Genomic DNA, 16,698 nt, shown 5'->3' on the forward strand with positions numbered 1-16,698 from the left:
GAATACTAGAAGCACATGCTGACTTTACAGGTCGGAGATGCAGTGTTAGCTTCTATCACGCGCAGAAGCCGGTGGCCGACATTCGGTATTCAATCAAGTGTCGTGTTCTCCCTCGGTTAAAAAAGGCACTGCAGTAAAGGAATGCCTTTTAAGTCCGTGAATGCTGCGTTTTGTTTACGTACCCTTTGATCGCAATGAAACAGTTTCGGAATTGCCTTAGAAGGAGATGAAAGAGCACGTTTTGCGTACTGTGCTGTTTGCTCTGCATGCGTTCTATTTCCTTTAGCTTGGTGGGTCACTTGAAAAACACGTTTGCCGTCCTAGTGAAGCAGATTAAACGTCAGTTCTTTGCAAGTGATCTTAACACACGTTGGGTTACCCCATAACGCGTATACCTTATTGGGTGGATTTTCGAAAAAATGCATTGTAAAGAGCGTTTGTAAGTAAATGCATTAAAATACGTCTACCATTCATTATCCACCTTGGTATTCTTTCAATACGGAATTGATTCTAGATTATGTTTGTCCAGTAGTGTTATAAATGGGTTTAATCTCTCTAAATCTGTTCAATGATCCTGATCTCTTCATTGCTATGAGAAGCATAATCCTGATTGAGAAGATGCACCGAGTTTTACTTAATACGTTAGTATTAACAACATCGTTTACTTCAAATAATTAAAATTGTTACCCTCATCTATGACCATTTTCCTTGGGCAAGTTATCCTTTAAAAATGTTTTGATTCTATCTTAAATTCCGTTTAATTGAATTTAAACTGAATTTAAGAAAATTCAATTACAGTTTAATACTTTGCAGAAATGGAAGGTCTACAAAACAACTTAAATCCTTTATTTTACTGAAATGCCGAGGGTTTCATTCACTATTCCAAATACGGGAGAGAAGACAACGATTTTTTCCACGATTATGAGACCAAAACAGAACACCTTCACAAACGCTTTTTCCCTTTATAATCTAGGAAGGCGCTGTGCGTTTTCCTTAAAACAATGCTTTTACCCCCCCCCCCCCAATGGAACACGACCAAAAAAGCGCTTTGTTGTAGCTTTAAATAAAGGCAATTTAACGTGAAGTCAACCTCTACACAAATAGCCAAAATAGTGGCTTCTTCATTCGACAAGATTTTCATTTCATATCATGACATACTTAGCTGCAATCCAGAACAACTGCCATCACTCTTGCACAGCTCATGCAAAGATGCATACAGACTGCGGTTCGTTTAAAATGACAAAGTGAAATCCTAGCAAACCATCATCACATTAATGTGGTAAAACCTTGATACAACTTCAGGGGAAAGGAAGACTAACTATAAGTCACCTACTAGACGTAGGTGAGTGGCTTCTGTTTTGCAAATTACGTTCTATGTAGTGGCAGCTTACAAGTCGTTTAAACTTTTCCTCACCTCATCTTTCAAGGTTATTATCCTAATTATATTAATATAATGTCGAAGAACATCTACTTTCGAAAGCCATTATGCTCTTTCTTGTTATTACTATAACACGAAAAACAGTCCTGCAAAGGAAGAGTACTCACCTCAATACTTTTTACTATTAAGACTATATGTGCATGACACTGTCGAGCTTTGTAGTCTTCTTAAAGAACTGTTTAATTACTCTGGTCGATTGGGAATGAAAACTCGTTCGAATAAAATAAAACCAACTGAACTTTCGCTGCGCGCATGTCTAAAAAAGTATATTGGGTCAAACTATTTTTATTGTTGGGGAAAGTGAATAAATTTGGAGTTCCTGCATGTTACTGAGAATTATACCCTTGTAGGTAGATTTTAATGCGAGCGAACATATTTGTATGATGGTTAATGGCTGAGTTATGCATACTTAGTAATCTGTATTAAATACGGTGAGTTTCATTTGGTACAAATTCAATAATTATTTTAGTTCAGTCAAAAAGAATTCAACTTATTCTTTTGAATAAGGAATCGTACATAAATTGCGTCATACCTTCTATCGGGGGAGGATGAATGGATCCACAAATATATTATGTGATTGGAAATGCATTGCTATATTAGAGCACTGTTGCACAAACTGAATTAGAATTCAGCAATAGGGACTGATGGAATTTAAGCACTCGTGCTAAAACGTGCTCAGTTGAACTGGCCATTCCATTGACCAAGATGTTTAATATGGGTCTCAGAACAGGGAAGATTCCGCAGAGGAAGGAATGTATGGTAATTCCATTGCACAAGGGAGGTGCAAAGACCGATGTATCCAACAATCGAACGATTAGTATCTCAGGAGTGGTGGTGAAGATTTTGGAAAAATTGGTCAGGGCCCGCATGAGTTGACAGTGAACATCTACTTTGCAATGAACAATATGGGTTTACTAAGGGAAGGTCATGTTTTAGCAACTTGCTCACATTCTATAACAATGTTACCATTGAACTAGACAAGGTGAATGGTACACCATGATACTTTTGGATTTTGCTAACGCTTTTGACAGAATACAGAATGGAAGACTGTTGCATAAATTAGAGAAAATAGGTTTGGGTTATACAATATTAGCATGGATAAGAGGGTGACTGACTGACAGATATCAAAAAGTGGTATACGGGGGATCTGAGTCTGCAAGATTTAAGGTTACAAGCGGTGTACCATAAGGATAAGTGCTTGATCTACTGTTATTCAATCTGTACATTAATGATATTGGGAAGGATTTGACAAGTAACATACAGTTATTTGCTGATGATGCAAAGATAGGGAGGGTAATCAGGAATTCTGCTGATATGCATTCTTTGCAGAATAATTTGAATATACTGGAATTGTGGGCATGGGAAAATGGGTGTCAGTTCAATGTCAGTAAATGTAAAATCATTCACTTCGGCATGATTAGATATCCAATGTCGTATTATATTGGTGGGATTAGGCTAGAAGAAACTAATGAGGCTAGGGATCTTGGAGTGTTAATAGATCGGAAGTTGAAGTTTAGGAGCCATGTTGCAAAGATTGCAAATACAACTGAAAAGATAATTGCAATGCTGAAACGAACGTTCGCATGTAAAGATAAGGATGTTATTTTGCCTCTTTACAAGGCCTTCATAAGACCTCACTTGGACTATTGTGCGCACGTCTGGTCTCCTGGTTTCTGTTGTGATTCTGATATATTGGAGAGAGTACAAAGGAAAGTGTTAAAAATGATATCAGGATTGTGGAATACTGATTATGAAGACAGATTGAGAATTTGCAGACACTAGCAAACAGGAGAAACAGTGGTGATATGATTGAGACGTACAAACTTCTGAAAGGGTCATAGGATTTCAATTGATGGAATTTTCCAATTTATGGAGGGTGGGGAAAGAACGAGAGGGCATCCTTGGAAGCTGAGAATGCAGGCCGCCAAGAAAGGTGCGAGGGCTAGATTTTTCTCTCAGAGGGTGCTGCGTGATTAAAATGGATTGCCATTGAATGTTGTGAGTGCAAGCAGTATGAATGAATTCAAGAATAAGTATAATATCTGATGTGTGTGTGTGTGTGTGCAGTATGTAGCCTCCCTCAATGAGTCTCTGACTCCCTGCCCTGGAGGTCTCTCTTAATATTAATAATAATATTCAATGTTGCACTTTGTGAAACAGGATTGGATCCTGTTTACACACGTTTCAGTGTTTACAAATTCACAATAGAATAAATAAATAAATAAAAGAAAGATGAGGTTAACAGGACTGTGATCGAATTCAACTAAAATGGTGTAATGAGACCAAAATGCTAATTACTTGAATAGCATAAATAAGGTTTTATAGGCCTTTGTAGCGTGACAATAACAATCGTGATTCAACCAACTGCTATTGCAGGAGGATCCTGTTCCAATAGCAATTATGCTGAATAGGAAAACTACAGGCCCGAAATTCCTGCCTGAGCACTGAGTCCCTAAGACATACCCAATTCGGTTTGGCTAGTGGGGGTCTTATGCTTTGCTCGCTGTAGCCTCAACTGTACTTTGGCACTAACAAGATAGTAGTCAGAATACAATCAAAGTATATCTGCAGGGCTATCGAAGATCACTTTGAGGTTCAGCACTAAATGAAGATTATTGGCAAATAGGGTGTTAAAAAGAAGAGCATTGCACTATATAAGTGATTGGTATTGACAACATCATTCAAGGCGAGATAATTGTCTCGGGCACCAAATTCACAGTTGCTTCATAGAAATCAAAGTCGAACTTGGGGGGGGGGGTAAGAGACCCATTAACGAGAAAGGGGAGGACGACAGTAAATCTATGATTAGCTTGGATACCGAATTTAGTTGCTAAGTTAGAGTTTTTACATTTCCGAGAGAAAAAGGTTACGTTACATACATTTTACGTTACAGCCCTTTCTCGCTAGTGGGTCTCTTACCTCTCTTACCCCCCCCCCCCAAGTTCGACTTTGATTTCTATGAAGCAACTGTGAATTTGGTGCCCGAGACAATTATCTCGCCTTGAATGATGTTGTCAATACCAATCACTTATATAGTGCAGTGCTCTTCTTTTTAACACCCTATTTGCCAATAATCTTCATTTAGTGCTAAACCTCAAAGTGATCTTCGATAGCCCTGCAGATATGCTTTGATTGTATTCTGACTACTATCTTGTTAGTGCCAAAGTACAGTTGAGGCTACAGCGAGCAAAGCATAAAATCCCCAACCCCCACTAGCCAAACCGAATTGGGTATGTCTTAGGGATTCAGTGCTCAGGCAGGAATTTCAAATTACCTTATAGAACAGATTTGAAGTACTTAAGCTTTTGGATGATGTAGGAGCAGCCTTCTGGGACAATATCGAGCTGATTTGAAAGACGCAGCATCATGGCATGAGGACAGAATTCTATATCAGACCCTCAGGAGACTTAGTGGTAAAACCAAATCAATAAAATGACAACATCAAGAAGGCAGATGGCACCTTCATGAGCTTCCCTGTTGCACACCTTCAGCGGCGGAAAGATTTCTTCCAGCAGCTTTATAACCGCAAAACACCCAAGGAGTTACCGCTTGAAGCCATATCCATTCACATGCCAGAGAATCCATTCTTCAACGGTGAACCAACGGTTGATGAAGTGTAGTGCGCAGTAGGATCGTTGAGGAATGGAAAGGCGTTCGGAGTGGATCAAGTCACTTCCAAAACGATCAAAGCAGGAGGAGGAGATGTCATGCTACAGCGGCTCCATGCCCTTCTGACACACATCTTGTGCTTGGAATCCAGGCCAGCAGTATGGAAAAAAAGCCATCGTCGTACCGATGATGGCGTTTTTCTACATTCAAGAAAGGTAATAGCCAGGAATGCAAGTGCTACAACGGCATTAACCTTCTTTCGAACATCGGCAAGGTATTCATCAAGGTCATACAAGTCAGGCTATTACATGACATCTCCAAGGAGTCCAAAGACCCATCGAGGAATAGACCAGCTGTTAGGAACAAGCAGGTTTCAGGTCGCATCTGGCCTGCACTGATCAAATATATGCCATTCGCCAACTGATGGGGGGAAAGAATCAGATGTGCGAAGTGAACAGTGATTGTCTTCATCAACTTGAAATCCTATTCGACTGTGTTCATGGGCCCGCCATGTGGAAGGCGTTAGACAATGAGTATCTACCATTGAGACCATCTAACTCCTGAAGGCATCATACAATTGCTTTACCAGCAGTGTAAAGATTCGAAATGAGCGATCCGAGGATTTTCCTGCCCCAAATGGAGTTCGTCAGGACATGTTATTTCTCCCCTGCTTTTCAATATTGTGATTGACGCCATTATGAAAGAAGCTTTCGAGGCAGACGTGAAGTTCAGTACAGTGCAAACAACTTCCAGACTGACTTGATATTTGCGGATGACAGTGTCATATTTTGCCAACACAGATGAAGAGTCAACTCTCATCCTTTACCACACATTGGCCGTATAGCCCAACCGTACGATCTAGGAATCACTGTGGACAAGATCAACGTTATGAGTACAGATGGATGACAGACTGATGTTCATCTTAATGGTAACCAAAACCCAGGAGGTCCATAAATTCAAATATCTGGGGGGGGGTCACTTGTGCAAGATAAGAAAGTGGTATCCACCATTGAAGTCCATAGTAGGATTGGTCAGGTAACAGAAGGTTTCGCCTCACTCAATCGGTGTCTCTGGAAGAGAGCCAGCATATCCACGAAGACCAAAATTCGCCTCTTCAGGAAACTGATCATTCCAATCCTCATGTATGCACAGAAACATGGACTCTACTTACATCAGACATGAACAAAGCTTGAAATGTTCTAAATTCGATGCTTGAGACGGTTCCGTAATAATCTCATTACCGTGGCGATAACGAGATTATTCTAACAGTGACAACCAACCTGCTGTCGAGGAACAAAGACAAAAACGTAGACTGCGGTGGTTTGTCAACGTCTACAGAATGAACACCAGTCGGCTGCCTCACAAACTGCTCTGTGTGAACGACATGCCCAGTGGAAAGCTTAGCGAGCAGCACCGAGGAAAACGTGGCTTGGGCATGACTGACCTACAGTACCAGCGGCTGATCACTAACGTGACCAGAGTTGGCTCCACCGATCTCCAAGAATGGAAAGAACGCTATCACAATAATCTTCTTATTCCTTTTCACCTAAAGAATTTTTATCTCCAAGCGTTGCAATAAAGTTCTGTGAATTATCAGCCAACAAATGACATTAAAATCACCTCCTCTATCTTTCAGTTTTCCGCTATTTTAATTCTTATTTGCTGTTGAAGTTTTTTTGAAGGGACTTCAGATAATTTATTACTTTGAATGGCTTGCACTGTAGCATATACATAGTTTCGTAATTAATTCATAAAAAAAAAGCAGTGACTTGTAGAACTACTTAAAAATTCTTTTCAATCAAAGTTAAATTTGTACAAATTCTCTTAAAGCAGTTAAATTACGAAAAGGTCTAAAACTTCTAATTTTCTGTTAAAGGCTATAATTGAAAAATTTTAATATAATCCTTTTAACAATGGACGATTCCCTCATTATAATTTAATGTGTCAAAAAAAAAAATATATATATATATATATATAATGTATAAAAATATATGGAGACTGAGTGGGCAGTTCAATCTACACTGGTAGCCAATCAGAGACAGCTGACCTAAGAGTATCACTAATTAATTGGTACGCAGTGAAGAAGGCGGCTACTAAGTGCCGCCACTTACAGATATGCCACTTAGATAGGGCTAAAAAAAACGGCCTCGCCTTCTCCCTATACGGGAACAAAAGGCGTAAGCGGATTTTTATTTTTTATTTTTTGGATAAAAATATATAAACTTAAAGTGTTCCCTTACGTAATTTTAGGTAGCTATTTTGATAGTTCGCAGAATCTCGAAACCCGGATGGGTTCCTAGTTGCTTAAGCCATTGGTTATTATAAGAGCACGTAATGTTTACTGAAATATGAACATTTAATTGATTGGATGAATGACTTGGGGGATTAGGATATAAACGACTGTAGATCCGATGTGCTCATAATTGGCTTGCGTTGTTTTAGAATAAGGAGCATATTTTTCTTGTTATAAAATTTCAACGAAAACCAGAAGTTGAGGACCAAGAGAGTGGGTAATTTTTCTGTTTTTGTCATTTTATTTAATTAATTTCTTTTAATGTTTAGGTTTGTTTTTACAGAATGTTAAGAGTGAAATCATGTTGTTCTATTTTTAATGAGAGTTCGCTGTCATTTAAAATGTTTGACTTTTCAGGGAGGGGTATTGCAATGCCAAATTTTGCGTTTAACTAAAATATGAAAACGAGGGAAAAGACAGCCATGCAAAGATGCGTTGATACAACAAATGAAATCAAATCGCTGCATATGTACTGTAGATGATTTTAATTTCTCTTTTATCTTCTTAAATTCGGATCCACAGAAAAGAAATCAGTCGAGCAAAATTCAGTTCGGTAGTGAGACAGTCAATGAAATTAAGTCTCGAACCCAGAGCATTACTTGTTTTTAAATGCTGGTGTAAGTGTGTATACACAGCATATCACAACACGCACACACAGCTATATATATCTACATACCACTTTTCATTCACATAGAGGACGTAGGAGATATTCGAAAGTCTCCTGTCTTATCATTGAGACTGAGTGCCATATTTGTCAAAAATGTTCGTTGTTGTTAGTACATCTGTGGGATATGAAGCGATGTGTCTAATTTATTTGTACGTCGTCGTGTGTGTACTGATCGATTTACTTTTATCTTCAGCCTATTCCACGGTTAGTGGAATAGGCTGAAGATTCAAGTAAATCGATCAAAATTTAATTAGAAGTGGTGCACTTTATACGTATGTGTACACTTTATTCTTAAATTGAAAACTCAGTTTTCAATTTAAGTATAAAGTGTACAAATACGTCGAATAAAAATAATTTAACTTTTTAAAGAGCAGTAATCTTTTTTTTTTGTACTATGTAGTCTGGTAGAATAACATAAAATAATTACATTCTAAGAGCGATTTTCTCCCTGCAGGCGTTAGCTAAGAGCAAAGGCTTTCAGAAAATTGACAAACATGGGAGAGCAACCTCTAGATTTAAGGTAAGAAGAATAAATTTCATAATAAGTTCACCTATTACTCATTTTCACACGAATTATTTACAATTTAGCTAAAGATTCGCAACCGATTTAAGTCTAAAATCTCTTCTTATGATTTACATATAACTCTTCTAAGAAATTTTTTTTCAGCCTTCGTTCTCCTTCACGTGGTTCAGATAATTGTCTTCCTCCCAAAAAGCTTTTCTTGAAAAGATGGCTATCACAGTCGAAGAACCAAGAATCTTTACCGGTGGAAAAGAGCTTCATCGGGAGAGGAGAACGGGAAAACAACCAAGTCATCCCGGAAGACATCCGGGTAGTTGAAGAGATGCCAGTAGAAAACAAAAAAAACATCCCAGAAAAAGGTAATTATAAGCACGTGCTCTTTTTATCTCTTCAAATGGAAGAAAAAAGGTTTTTATTTAAAAAAGCACTTACTTTTTTTTTTTTTTTTTTTTTTTTTTTGCAGAGCTCAAATGGCGTGTAAATATTTGTCCGAACTGTAGCAAATCTTTCAGAGAGAGACATCGCTACGCGACGACATAAAAGGGCATGAAAATAAAAATCTTAGACGATACTGCTGCAAAATCTGAAATAAGTCATTTACGGAGGGTTTAAGTCTTAAGACTCATGAAAGAATTCACAGTGGCACCAAGCCATTTAAATGTTCCGAGTGCGAGAGGAAGTTCAGGAATTGTTCCACCTTGGACGAAACATGTTCGCTCGCACGCACACACACACACCGGTGAAAAATTCTACCGGTGTGAGCATTGCGGCATGTCTTTTAGCCAAAGTGGAAATCTTAAGCACGTGATAAAATTGCATGAAAGTGTCACCATTTGAGGAATCATTAAATATCATATGTGCTCCGTATTTCTTCATTTTATGTTTTAATTATGTATTTCTTTTAACATATCTTTTGTTTTATCATTCTAGTGTATCTTTTTCTTATAATAAAGTGTTTCTACATAAATCTTGAGTAGTTTTCTGTCTCAAACTACTGAAAAAAATTATTGGATTAAATTTCTTAAGTGATTTCCATTTATATTGTTTAAAATCTAAAGACTTCATTGTTAATAGTTAAAGCAAATAATGCGCACTTGACAAAAAAAAAAAAATAAAAGAAATTCTGCATTGTATTTTAAAAATATTATTTTTCTGAAAAAATTCTAAAAACAAAAGAATCCATTGCTTCTTACACCTTTTTTTTTTTTTTTTTTTTTTTTTTTAATAATTGAGTCAGATTATAATATGTTGTGTATTCGTTTTATGTGGTTAAGTCGGTATGCAAGTTCATATTGCATATGAAATGTGGATTCTGTCCGTATTAAATGTTATGTCGAAGTATCTTTGAACTGCCTAGGAGTATCTAGTACTCATTTCTTCTAATCTACACTTTCCAGGGAATAAAACATTGAGTAGAGGTTTAAATCGTGATATTAGCAGCCTTTTCTATACTTTCGGATAGCACGTGGGGGTGGGGGGATTTCTTAGCCAAAAGTTTATATCTAAAGAAATGTTCGTAATAAGTCTGAACTGTCACATTCATGTCTTCAAACAAATTATGGCGAAACGCTGACTGTTTTTTTTTTATTTTAAAAATCACAAGCATATAATATTGCATTTTTTAACATCAAAACAGTATGCTGATTTTTTTTATTGAAACAGTAATTAAAGATAACTCAGAATTAAGAAAAAATAAAGCTTTTAAAAATAAGTCTTTGAAATAATGTGGGATTCAATATCCCCTTAATTTGAATAACGTTTACATCGCCGAAGTGAAGCCTTTTGGTTCTTTATTTCAGTATGAAAAAATTAATTTTATTTTTTCCAATGACAACTACATGAATTATCGGTATCCTCCTCGTTCATTTCTACACCACGCCTCTTGCAAATAGCGATTAACCCATTTATGGGAGAAGTTGTCTTGGAAAAATATCCAATGATTTTACAATTTGGTTAAATTAACCATAAATTACCAGAGTATGGAAGATAATCTGAGTTCCAAATAGAGTGCAACCACGCTCTGTCTTCCAATGGTCAAATGGAGGAACCATAAAAAATTTAGTATGCATACGTACTATTATTATTATTATTTTTTTAATTTTGACCCCTACTCGAGAGGTCAAGGGACCTATAAGCACATCAGTGCTGGGTGCAGATGAGGACGGATATAGAGCTTAATTTTTTTTTTTTTTTTTTTTTTTTTTGAATTGCAGATTGTAGTTAGGAAATACTTTATGATGACGGCTGTTCCAGAGATGGGCAGAATAAAAGAGGATGAATAGAAGCAAGTTTGGCGTGTTTACAGTTACAAAATAAAGGGGTGCTGAGCAATGCTGCTTTCATATTTACAGATGCAACACGAAGTGGAGGAATGATGCCAATTCTCTGGAGCAGTGACCATGGAAGTACATGTATAACAGACTCAATGCTGAAGCACTTCATCAGTGAGATAGAGGGTGAAGTGAGTCTGTAAGAGAAGGATCATTTATGAGCCTGATTTCTCGCCTCTGGAAGGCAGCAAGGATTTTTAGGGAAATTCTAAGGGAATTTCGATTGGATATAAAATAGGCTCTTGAACGAAACAGAATGACGGTTTTCTTGTATGCTGAAGAAGTTATTGATGTGTTGTGTTTATGTCAGGTTTGTTTATACACCAGAAGGAAAGAAATTGGTTAGTTAGATTAGATTATTTAATTGGTTAGTTAAATAGGTTAGTACAATTGCAAAAAAACTGAATCTAAGATGCCTGTTAACTATTCGCTCTTCTGGAGAGGCTGCTTATTTTGTAGAGAGGAAAGGACCGGAAAGTCATCAAGCAAAACCAATCGGTATAATACCCATCTTCCTTGATTTAAAAAAAAAAAAAAACTTCAAAAAATATTCAAACCAATCAAATTTTTTTTTTTCAACCCAAGCACGTTCAAAATACGATCATGAGAAATGTCCCTCGGCGGCGGGGGAAGGTCTAAACTGTAGTGAACCACTGAAAAGTCAGTGTGAATTGCATTTGACAACTGCAGATAACCTCTGATATCCAGAGAGGAAGTCATTATATATTGGACGCACTGATCTTCACACTTTTTTTTTTGTACGCAAGCTGTATTGAATTTGCTGCAATTACATCAAATGAATTCCGTGGAGTTGATTAATTGGAGAATATTTTTCTGCGAAGAGTGGACATAGGGAATACGGATAGGATCCTCTCATAAATAATCTTCAATGAATCCACTTGTTGTAATGACAGCAAATTGAGGATTTTAGTAATTTAAGTTGCTCTTAATATAAATCTAATTATAAATCCTCGTGAGAACTGATGAATGAGAAAAATGTTAAGATTCGATCATCTAAAGAGAGCTACAAAAATCTTTAGATGGTAGATGATTTTCATCATCTTCTGTCTGAGACAATCATCCTGTTTTTAGAGTCCAGGAGTAACTTAAAGGTCCATGTTTAGTGTATAGAGCATGGTCTTTGGATTATCTAATCTTATCTATAGCTTAATAATATAACTTGTGGTACTCAACGACAAATCCTCTCTTGGTTACTATTCCACCTCCATATAAATATCGCTTTTATGGAGGCAGAATCGTTTATAAATATAAATAAAATTACAAATTTTTTTACAACCTACAAGCTCCTTTACTTGTTCATTCCCACATACCCATTTTATTAAACGAAGGAAATACAGCGATCTTTATTACAAAAAAGCAGTTACGTCGTTTTTAACTCTATTTCTGAAGATTTTGTTCTTTATCATCCGCTGAGTATTTTGAAATACATTAAACGTTCTCAGTGCAGGCGCAAAACTTATATTTTGAAGTTGAAGGAATTTTAGTTCATTCGCCTTTTTTTTTTTTTTTTTTTTAACATTAATTATTAACAATTTAAGCTCCTTAACTTAGTTTGTAAATAAGTGCACAAATACACCCTCTATCTTCCACATTGAGTAGTACCTAAAATCTTCGTTGTTAATAATGAAATCAAATAAAGCATCTTGGTAGAAAAAAAATGAAAGCTCAAATTTATTTTTAAAAAATATTTAATCCATTTAAAAAAAAATCAGAAACTGTTCTTAGTTTAAAAAATTCACTAGATAATTGTTACAAAATACACCTTTTTAGTAATTAAATTCCTTCTTATAATATAAGAAATAAATGTTCTGAATCCCCGTGTGGTGGCCGGAATAAGAATAGCCCCACTGTAGCCCGTGCATGTCGTACGAGGCGACTAAAATGGGTACGTAGGGAGGGTAATAGATGGCATTGCTGTTGCCAATGAAGTTTTAACCGAGACTATTGCTGTTACCCTCCTGCCATGATCAGAGCTTATAGCCCTATATATATTATATTACCCAATCCATACATTTTCTTCTAAAGATAAAGGGGAATATGAAAGCATTTTTGCTTCACCCATCTAGCCCCCCCCCCCCCCCCCCAAAAAAAATGTATTGACGTTACTTTGGATTCTCCGTTTTCCTTTGATAGTACTGTAATTGGCTAAAATCGACTTCTGCGAAAATATTAAATTAATTAACTGGAAAGTTCTAATGAGTATATTAGTTTTTCCGATCGAACACCGCGTGAAAGATAAATCGTGAAATTATAGTAACAAATTATGAATGATAACGGCTGACTGTCGAGAAAATGCAAACGGCCGAATATTAAAATACTCCCACGATGTTGTTTGTAGCAGGAATTCTTTCAAGTCTAGTTTTTCATAATAAACAAAACTTCATAAGTGAAGTTTTGTTTTTGTACAAAGTTCAAATGTTGCATGATCAGACGATTCTGTAAGACTATCTTGCTAAAAATTCGGTTATTTTCAGTAGTGATTTTTTAGATCATTCGCACGTTTATGCATAATAAAGGTATGGTCATTGTAAGAGTGAAATTATTAAATTATAATTAATACTTACAAATTAATTATGGAGAAAGGATTTTTTTATTATTTTAAAAAGGAAAAGAAAAAAATCAAGGGGGTAAAAGTTTAGATATTAAAAAAAACAAAGGCTTCCAACCAGGGCCGCCAAGAAGGGGTGACATCTGAGACTTTTGTCACATAACTGTGTTTATAATGCATGGTTTTAATTCTTTTAATAATACAACAATGATAAAGGCATATCGAGAATGATACCGTTTTGTTTTAGACAGACAGTTACGCTCTTTAGCTCACCGTGAAAGTCCGGAAGACACTGATTCTCTCGGCGCGGATCGCTGTAGTTATAGCGGATGATGACGTCAATAGGCGTTCGTGCAAGGTTGTTGCAGTCGGCTAGCGCCGACTACAACAACAGTGAACGGACCACAGACTTGTCATGGGCCCGAAAATTTCTCTCGGTAGCCCTGCTTCTAACCGTCAAATAGACGTCAATGCAAACTTGAATAAAAGATAGTCATTTTCTTTTGTATGGAGGCCATGAGGGGATTAGGGCATTAACCTCCATATAAAAAAATTCATTCTTTTCAGGTTTTACTGTTTTGAAATATCATTTGCGAACAAAATCCTCCACTGCATATGGAGCTCAGACGGTAATAACAAACCACAAGGTGGCAGGATTGGGAGATTATTCGATTTGTTAGAAATTCAATCGAAATAATTAAGTCTGCAAAGTCAATACATATTCATGTGTTAATTGCTTTTTTTGGGGAGGGTAATTTTCATTTTTATAGGGGGAGGGGGGGATGTCGACTTGCCAGAAAGTAAAGCCATTCATTCACACATAAGACTGGATTAATGACATAACGCATTCGTAACAGTATTCGTTTAACATTCACCTTTTAAAATATTTCATTCAGCAAATTCTATTCGCTTCATTGGTTTAATTTATTTTTGACTAATGTCTTCTACAATTACTAGCCTAAGCAAGTGGCTTTTATCCTACACTAAACCAGACAGCACTTCGACCCAATGAAAATCAACTGAACCAAATATTTCCAATCCCATAAAAAGCTATTGCACCAGATCACCTGCAATTACCAATATGTAATTGTTAATATTTCTTTTTTTTTTTACTACTAATTTTAAGTAATTCGAAATGCGTTTTGCAGATATTCTTTAGTTGAACTAAATTATAATTAGTACGCATAATATTAACATATTAATGTTATGTACATAAGTTTAATTGAAAAATATCGCATATTATCAGTAACGACTTTTGGCATTAGTGTTGACCATGTTTCTTTTCAAATTTCCTGATGACAAGCGAGTTTTAAAAAGATAAAACACAGGGCGAAATGATTTTAATTTTAGCCCAAACAACGCCTGGTGGGACAACCTGCTAATATCAACAATTTCTATTAACAACTAGAGGTTGAAAAGAATCATCGAAGCATTTGAATAAACCCGGTTCTATCTAGTTGCAATATCTGAAATGTTTATAAATATATAGAATATTGCTGGGGCCTTCCTAGTTAATAACTAGGAAGGTCCCAGCTATATATATATATATATATATTGCGAATTCAAGACATGGCTGTTGGTGAAATGTCTTCAAGTGGTACGCGATGTCTTCGCCTGCTGTGATACCATCTCTCTGCTTAGTGGAGGCGTGAAGTGGCTTGAAAAACATTCGTTTTTAAGAAAAGGGTTCCCGGATTATCTAAACTTAACCCACAGCTTACTTACCACATCGCCACTCTACTAACATTCTTAATGCAAATTATTAACTCTTATGCATTGATTTTAAAAACCAGTTATGAATCTCTTGGTGAATGAGCTATAATTTTGAACATGGTCCATGTTCAAAATTATAGTAACAATATATCAGTTTCTTTTTAATATATTATATTATTATGAATAAATGTATGGATACATTTACTCAGATGTGTGCAGTAAATCTTTGGCGGTCTAGAAATAATACGTTACGCAAGCATCGCTTCCCCGGCCGACTTCGAAAAACTAACCAGCAGCCTACTTCACTACTCACTGAATGATGCCTGGTGAGCTTTATCTCCTGAAATGCAACGAAAACCAGAAGTGGCCAAATGAAACTGTCCATGCAAAGTTGAAATATTTCATGCTATCAGGAAGATAATATTGCTACATGAAACCCATTTTGTACAAACGAAACTCATATTTTCTGAAAACATTTTGCTGCGTATTAAAAATTGATAACAGATAATTGATAATATTCAGGAGCAGTGTTGCAAAATGTGAAACTCAATTTATTGAGAGCTGGCCATTGGGGGAGAATTGATACAGGAAGCGACTTCCCAAAATTTTTATAAATGTCATGCGGTTGAATTTTACATAAATTATAATCTAGAAGAATTAAATGTATTTTAAAAGTTCGTTATCTTTCCTAATAGTGGCGATTTACCTTTTGTGTCTGACTAACGATCGATCATAATTATTTCATCTTAAGAGGTTTTTTTTTTTTTTTTATGTCAGATGAAAGGTAAAATGCTCATTTAAACGTTACAAAATTCGTTTCCTTGACAGATGCAATGTCCCCAATGTGGACAAGTTATTAATGAAAAATATCACCTACAGTCCTCGTTCGAGACATGCAAACCGAAATGTTGGAAGCTGCTCGTGTGATATTCTGTTATTACAAATCCTCCTCTCAGAAATCTAGCCTCACGACAGACTATATGAAGAAGCCAAACCATTTTAGTGTCTGACCAGCACAAGGAAGTTCAAACATTCTACCTAAACGAAAGATATTCCGGCACAAACTGCTAGATAAACCGTACAAGTGTGTAATACCTGTATACGTTCAATAACTTGGTTCTGTATGTATATTTTCTGCTATGCTACTTCAACTCCTTTTTATTCCCGTATAGGGAGTAGGCGAGGCCGTTTTAGTCCTATTTAACTTTGGAGATTGAGCAGGCAGCTCAATCTCCACCGGTAGCCAGAGAAAGCTGGCCCAAGGCTATCACTAATTAAGCAGCACACAGTGAAGAGACGGCTGAACAAGTGCCGCCATCTCGTGGTTCCCAACACAACACATTTAATGTCTGAGATAGATACGGTCGATTTTCTCGAGTTTACGGGACGAAAAACCCACGTTTCAGGGAGAAAAAACCCACTTGCCCGTGCCAGAGATCGATTAACTCGAGAACCGGTCGACGAAAGGTTTAGAAAAATTTCCTCTAGTCGCCGACTAGACTCGAATCCAGTAGTGCACTCAGGATTTAATCTTGGGGGAGGGGAGTTGAGTAGAC

Source organism: Typopeltis vanoorti, chromosome 5 (genome assembly GCF_054136105.1).
Source record: "Typopeltis vanoorti isolate ZY-2024b chromosome 5, IOZ_Tvanoo_1.0, whole genome shotgun sequence".
Lineage (NCBI taxonomy): Eukaryota > Metazoa > Arthropoda > Arachnida > Uropygi > Thelyphonidae > Typopeltis > Typopeltis vanoorti.